This window comes from Calidris pugnax, unplaced genomic scaffold, assembly GCF_001431845.1.
Source record: "Calidris pugnax isolate Ruff unplaced genomic scaffold, ASM143184v1 scaffold113, whole genome shotgun sequence".
Taxonomy (NCBI): Eukaryota; Metazoa; Chordata; class Aves; order Charadriiformes; family Scolopacidae; genus Calidris; species Calidris pugnax.
The window spans coordinates 2,393,876-2,401,451 of record NW_015090879.1 but is presented as its reverse complement, the minus strand read 5'-3'; the positions used below and the strand labels follow the sequence as shown (position 1 = coordinate 2,401,451).

At 51.2% G+C, this 7,576-nt stretch overlaps 1 protein-coding gene across 1 annotated transcript in view; it reads right to left on the bottom strand.

Moving 5' to 3' along the window:
- Positions 1 to 7,049, bottom strand: part of THRAP3 (thyroid hormone receptor associated protein 3) — a 33,926-nt gene extending 26,877 nt beyond the window's left edge. The window contains exons 1-2 of the mRNA XM_014946535.1: positions 6,958 to 7,049; positions 1,093 to 1,158 (exon numbers count right to left, since the gene is read on the bottom strand). The gene's annotated coding sequence lies outside the window, so the exon portion shown is untranslated. The remainder of the gene's footprint in view (positions 1 to 1,092; positions 1,159 to 6,957) is intronic.
- Positions 7,050 to 7,576: the final 527 nt, after the last annotated feature.

Sequence of the window (7,576 nt, the reverse complement as noted above, 5' to 3'; positions counted from 1 at the left end):
TTAGTGACAGGGAGCTCAAAAAAAAAAAAACCAAATCCAAGAAAAAGCTGATTAGAGATCTGGATGTTTTCGTTACACAAGTCAAGCAGCTGGATTTTCTGTTAAACATGGAAGAAAAACAAACATCCTTAATAAATGAGACAAAAAAAAAAAAAAGAGAGGGAGAAAACCTATTTCATCAGCTTCAACCTGGGAACAGACAAGCAGAAAAAAATCAGATCTTTCTCAAAATTAACGGCTCCCTCACAGCACAGCCTGACTATTTTGAGCCATTTTTGGATGGGAACTGAACCGTTGTCAAAACTGTAAAACTGTCAGGGGCTGCGAATCCTTGTGCCTTCAGCTTCAGAACACCCAAGAGAAGCAAGAAATGGTCCAATTTACTTTACAGAAGAAAACTATTCACAAATCAGTAACCAAAAGAGTTGAAAGTTGTGCATAACTGAAGTTATTGTGCTACTCCCCATGCAGTGATGGAAGAACAACCAGTGACCTCCAGTGAAGTTTTCAGCCCTCCCAGGTCAGGGCAGGCTGGAGCCCAGCAGGCTCTGCGCACCGGGATTTCCTTCCTTACAGGGACAACAACGCACTCCAAAAACTTGGAAGTTATGCTTCCAAGGAAACAGCAAATAATGTAAAAAACAATAGGATCTGAGGCTCTTTGGATTACCTTCTGAACTACACAGTACAGTTACGCTCAAACTGAACCTGTCCTGAAGGATCACCACCCTTCACACATTTAACCTATGAAAATACAAGCTCTAGGAACTTTCATGTATAAGCTGCAAGAAGTAAAACCATTCATGTGTTTATCCTCAAGCCAGCATTTGATTTCTCTCTACCTTAACTTGAATCTTATTACCTCAGGGGAAAAGAAGGAAAAGGATTTCCATGACTTCATATAACATTAGAAGTTCTTTAAAAAACCTAAAAAATCAGGGAATTGTACTGTAAGCACAAGGCATCAGACCAGGTTATCCCTGTAGTGTACTCTGCACAGCTACAGAACACATAAATGCTTCTCCACAGAAATCTTGTACATATGGAATAAGCTTATACATACAGATAATTTTCAGTACTGTGTTTACATACCTTGTATAAGTCTCCCATCAATTATGTTTCTGAATACTGCTTTATTAGAAGCGATTGAGCTCTCACCTAAGCAAAAAAAAAAGGGAAAATCAAATTTAACACAATCAATATACTGGCAAATCCTCACATTTTGCAAGCACAGGAAAGGATTCTGATTTTAGTCATTCATCCCAGCACCATTTCCCAGTAAAAAAAAAGGCTGCCAAAAGTACTTAATCTAATCAGACAGTGCATACACAGATCCTTAACTCGGGAAACCCATCTCATCCCCAGCCCTGTAGGAGCAATTACCTGCAATAATTTACACAGATACGCAGGCCTTCAAATAAGCAGGTACACACTCCCCACAAGATACCACGTAAGCAGCCCTCTGGTAAGGCACAAGTTACCATCACTAACACTGAGCTAATTCCCTTTAGAACAGAATTTCAGCTTAACACCCCTGACGCCCCCCAACCCATCAGCTTTTGTGCTCCCAGAGCAGAGAAACCCAAGAGGTTACTTGCCAAGCTTCCCCTTCCTCCTCCAGCCAGCCGAAGGCAGAAGTGAAACGCAGGACACAGGCTGGGGAGCTGCGCGAGCTACAGCCCCCCCGGCATGACAGCAGGGGCTTTTTTTGGGGTTTGTACAGCTACCTAACACTGTAAATCATGACAGGCTAAAAATGGCCGGATGACGAGTTTGGAGCTGAAATTACGAGCGGTCCATTTGCTCCTGTATCACAGCAGCAGCAGCGATGAGCAGGGCTTTGCAGAGAGGCCTCGCTCACGGACAGCAGGGCAGAACGTACGAAGTATTTTCATATGCAACAGGAAGAAAAGGGCACGGACAGAAAACTCTTTCTCTGGTAGGGAACTACCCCCTCACACACACCCCCCTGCCAGGACCCAGAGCCCCAGGGTTCCTGCAGGGAGCCTGGGTGTCATCTCTGTGGGCCATTATTTTCTTGTTAATGGCCGCGACAGCTTCCGGTTACCATGGAGGGGAACAGCACAAACACAATTCTCAGCTGGCATGAAATCTAATCCCCGGGTTTCACTATTCATAGCCCTGACATGATAAAGCTAAATTAAGCAGGAGCTCTTAACTTTCCCAAACCTAATAGCAGTGACTACACCTCCATCATTCAGCCTCTGCTAATGCTCTGTATTTCACTGGGAAGAGGGGAAGGATATTTTCCTTTATGGTGAGGGAGACTCCGGTCCTGCGGAGCCAGCCTGGCACACAGAAACAAAATGGCACCTACTTGTTCCCAGGGATGGCTCTGGCATGACTCCAGCAGGAACAGAGGGGACAAACTGAGTTCTTGGGCTAAATCTGACACCTTTTCCTCACGGTGGGACCCATTACAGAAACCCACAGAGCAGTTTTATCCAGGCTCCCAGCCGCCGAGCAGTCTGTCCGTGCCAAACAGGGGTCAGTTCAAAGCACAAATTAGAGCTGCACCCAGCACAAGGAAAACCAGTGCAATCCCACTGCCCCCCCATTAGCTCTTCCACAGCCTCACGAGATCACCCTGCACAAGCTCCTCAGGAAGCCAGAACAGCTTTTGCAGTGAACACTATTCCTCTCTCTTTTGATGCCCGTGGCCTAAACTATATGGGTAAATAGACAGCAGGAATCCTGCCACACCAAGGAGCTCCCTGTGCCATCGTAATTCCAAGGAAACCATACAGCCCAAACCCCGGTACTGCACTGGCACACACAGCCATTAAACACCGCTCCGTATATTGTAAACTTTTCCAGATATGGAAAAAAGTTCAAGGGCTATGGAGCTGCTTAAACAATTAACAAGTTCCAACACGGCAAACTGTCATTTTGCAAAGACAAAGCCAAGTGAGCTAAAAAACACAAATAATCAAGTTTCTGGCAAAACTGTGCTATTCTTTCAGGGAGCTAGTGATACAGCTACAAAGGGAACACCACGGGTTTAGAATGAAAAGCATCCTCAGGCTTAACCACTCCAGCTCGGTACTTCCTAGGCCTCCCAAAACAAGAGGTTTTTTTACAGTAGAGAAAGTGGGACCAAATAAAAAAAACCTAAAATCTGCTGCCTTACATGGATTGCCACCTACTTTATACCCTGGTGCTTTACATGCATAATGTTTTTGTTTTCTAACAGCACCAACCACGTTAGAAGGGGCTCAGCAGCTTTTCTGCAGCACGTCAATCTCAAACACCTCCCCAGGAACCGACAAGGCACAAACCTGGTTTGACCTGTTTAAAACCGTTGGTAACGGTTTTAAATTGGAAGAGGGGAGATTTAGATCAGATACCAGAAAGAAATTCTTTCTTGTGAGGGTGGTGAGAGCCTGGAACAGGTTGCCCAGAGAAGCTGTGGCTGCCCCATCCCTGGAGGGGTTCAAGGCCAGGCTGGATGGGGCTTTGAGCAACCTGGGCTGGTGGGAGGTGTCCCTGCCCAGGGCAGGGGGGTGGAACTCGATGATCTTTAAGGTCCCTTCCAACTCTGACCATTCTATGATTTTATCACCCAAATGGCTATTTTCTTAAATAGTTCACAAAGCTTCCTGGCTTAAATAAGCTAGGAAAACCAGCAGAGAGCTAAATGCTATTACCACAACCCTAATAGCGGAACAGCCAGTTAGTTTACAACACACAGGACAAAACTTTACTTTCGTGCAAACACACTTAGAAGTTAAGCTGAGGGGCACACGGCTGCTCTGAAATCCCAGCACACAGGGAAAGTGCCCCCCAGACGGCAGGAAGAGCAGAACCGCGTTTTCCAGAGACAGAGAGCTCACAGGGAGCCACGGAATTAACAAGGAAGAAAAAAAAGCAGGAAGATGCCAGAGCACAACTCAGCAGAAACACAGGCAGGACTTCTGCAGACAAAGAACTACACACAGAACGTGGGCAATGGATTCATCCAACACACGTGTGTATGGACACGCCACGGGGCAGGGACACGCTTCCTCCTTCCCCCGGGCCAGGGAACGGTGCCATGCTGCAGCCAGCCCCTCCGAGTCCTGAACTCTGCAACCTCCCTGCCCTCAGATCCCATCGGTTACAGATCACACACTTCACACAATCAACACCAGCTTTGAAAAGACACTAAGGCCCATCTGCTGGAGTTACTGCCTCAGGAGCAGCAGTTTTAGCCAGCAATGTCAGCTTCTCAAGGATTTCAGAGATAACTCTTCAAATTGACCTCTCATACATGCCCCTCCCCGTTCCTGCTAGAGCAGGAACAATTAATTCACAGTAACAGGGATGTGAAACAAAAAATATTTGGCAGGTTCCAAAGAAAATTTAGACATAACCACAAGGCCCCAGACTCTACAGCAGACCCTATGTCACAAGAACATGCATTTTAGACAGCTCTTTACAATAACTGCCTTATTTTATCTTCTTACCTGCTTTTAGATTGTGTAACTAATAATGCAGTTCACAAAGTCAGCCATTTCCCCACTCTGTGCTGGGCACCTGCAATGTGCCAGAGTGAGTATATGAACAAACTACTGAACACTCCAGGAGAAGGCACTATTGTGTCTCAATGCTCATTTTTTTTCTGTTTCTACAATACAGTCCCTTAAAGGCAATCTGAGAGGCTAAGCTTCAAAATATATCTTTTTAAAGGAATGAAAATCGGGTTATGCAATACAAACCCAAAGAACAGCTCTCCTTTTCAGCCACAGCACTTGAGGGCAGCGTCCACATAAAAGGCACATTAAAAACACCTAAAACATTGCATTGGCCTTACCGTAAACATTGACATAACTCCCTGCCTTCGCTACTAGCGGGAAGGAACACTGCAAGAGTCCTTTGCTGAGAGTAATTGGATGATTTAATTGTCTGTGCTCCCAGGAAAGAGCATCCTGAAAATGTCCATTGGCTGATGTGACCCTGCAGCCTCGTACACAGGCGCTCTGTGCTGACTCTGCTGCAGAAGCAGAGGATAAAGGCTCCTCTCCTTCCACCCATCAGCTTTAAGACAACCTATAACATTCTCCAAACTGTTTTACACATTGTTTATTTCAACGAATAAATCTGTTCTTATGCCACAGCATCTGACACATCACTGTTTACTTAAAAAAAAAAAGCATGAATGAGTACCCCACCTCCAACTAGTCCTGAGGAGATGTTGCTGCACACACACCACCACCCACCCCACGTCTATGGAGCTCTCTCCAAACTGTTTTACACATTGTTTATTTCAATGAATAAATCTGTTCTTATAAGCATCTGACACATCACTGTATACTTAAAAAAAATTCCATGAATGAGTACCCCACCTCCAACTAGTCCTGAGGAGATGTTGCTGCACACACACCACCACCCACCCCACGTCTATGGAGCTCTCACACACAGAAACAGAAGTGAACCTGCGCCCTCCAAGGCTGCTACATGGATTGCTGCTTATTCCAAACTTATCGCGTCACCTTCTGGCACATAAATGCAGTTAGAAGCAATTACAGTGACAATTACCTTGTGGAGACTTTGAAACACATTTATAGAAACCTCACACACATTAATCTCCTCAGAACAACAAGAGTTAGGGAAACAAGCCCTCATCGGCCTGGTGAAAACGAAGATTCAGGGCTGACACGTGCCTCTGTGCCACTGCAAAGCCCATTCCACTGCATCACCTGAGGTTTTACTCACACACAGAAACAGAAGTGAACCTGCGCCCTCCAAGGCTGCTACATGGATTGCTGCTTATTCCAAACTTATCGCGTCACCTTCTGGCACATAAATGCAGTTAGAAGCAATTACAGTGACAATTACCTTGTGGAGACTTTGAAACACATTTATAGAAACCTCACACACATTAATCTCCTCAGAACAACAAGAGTTAGGGAAACAAGCCCTCATCGGCCTGGTGAAAACGAAGATTCAGGGCTGACACGTGCCTCTGTGCCACTGCAAAGCCCATTCCACTGCATCACCTGAGGTTTTACCAAACTTCTCTTTTAGACAAGAAGATGCAGAGCGGGGAATGGGAGTGAACAAATCCATCCCGCTGCACCGAGAAGCACACGGCGCTGAGCACCGGGGCGTGAGCCTTGTGAGAGCTACACACTCCCAGGGGTCCAACCGCAGCTCACGGGGTCATGACTGCGGCTCGGACAAGATGCTACCCCAGAAGCTGCCGCTCCCCCCAGCCCCGCGGCCCCGACCGCCTCCTCCGGGAATACAGGCAGCGCCTCCCGTGCCGCGTGAGCCTTGTGAGAGCTACACACTCCCAGGGGTCCAACCGCAGCTCACGGGGTCATGACTGCGGCTCGGACAAGATGCTACCCCAGAAGCTGCCGCTCCCCCCAGCCCCGCGGCCCCGACCGCCTCCTCCGGGAATACAGGCAGCGCCTCCCGTGCCGGGGCGAGCATGCGGGGACCCCGGGCACAGCCCGTGACACCGGCGAAGGGAGGAAACCCCTGGGGACAAGCCAAAGGCCCGCAGTGTGGGAAGGAATCTCTGGAGATGGGGCCCAGAGGCCCAGGCGGTGAACGGGAATCGCCAGGAACGGGCTGGGCGGGGACAGGGGGATGAGCCCCGGGGACAGGCCCGGGCCGGAGCGGGACCAGGGCAGCCTCCAGGGACAGGCCCAGACCGGCCCCAACCGGCCGCGGGGACGCGAGGCGGCGGCGGCGGGAGGCCGAGCCCGGCCCCACCTCAAGGCCCCGCTCGGGCCGGGCCCCGGGAGCGCCCCCCGCCGCATCCGAGCCCGCCCGGGGGGTCACGGGGCCGCGCCCGGCACGTGGCGGGGGTGGGCAAATCCCGGGCGGGGCGGGCGGCGCGGCCGCGGAGGGCCCTCAGTACGAGACGGGAGGAGGGATGGGGAAGGGAAGAGGCCGGTGGCAGAGGGCTGGGCCCCGCCGGGCCTACCCGGGCCTACCCGCACTCACCAGACACCGCTCCGCCCGCGGCCTCCTCAGCAGCCAGGCGCCTCCACCTCCTCCTCACGCACTTCCGCTTGGCGCTCGCCCGCTGCCCGCTCGCGGTGCCTGCCGGGACATGCAGTCCGCCCCCCCACAGCGCTCATTGGCCGGCAGCGCCAAGTGGACTACAGTTCCCAGCGGGCCCCACGCGGGGGCTGACATCATTTCCGCCTCCTCCGTGCCCGCCCCTGGCGCCACGGAGAGGGCGCGGCTTCCGGCGGGAAGGGGCGGGGCTTCGGCAGGGCCCGACCGGGAAATGGCGGCGGGGGCGGTACGGGTGGTGCGGGTTGCCCTCTGCGGTGTGGGCTGAGCCTTCTCCCGCCCCGCTCCCTTTGGAGCGAGGGCGCGGAGCAGCCGGTAGCTCTTTCATCCGACTGTGGCTGTGTGTGTGGGCGGCTGCCCCTTCCCGCCCGGGCGCAGGCGGCTCTAGGCCGCAGCCCTCAGGAACCGGCAGCCCCGGGCTCCCTGCGCCTGGCGGCGGCTGCCCCGGTTTTTCCCACCTCCCGAGGGCCCGGCGGAGAGGCCCAGCCGGGGAGAGTGCTGCTTTCGGGCAGTAAACGGAGGTAAATGCCCCGCAAGGCACTGA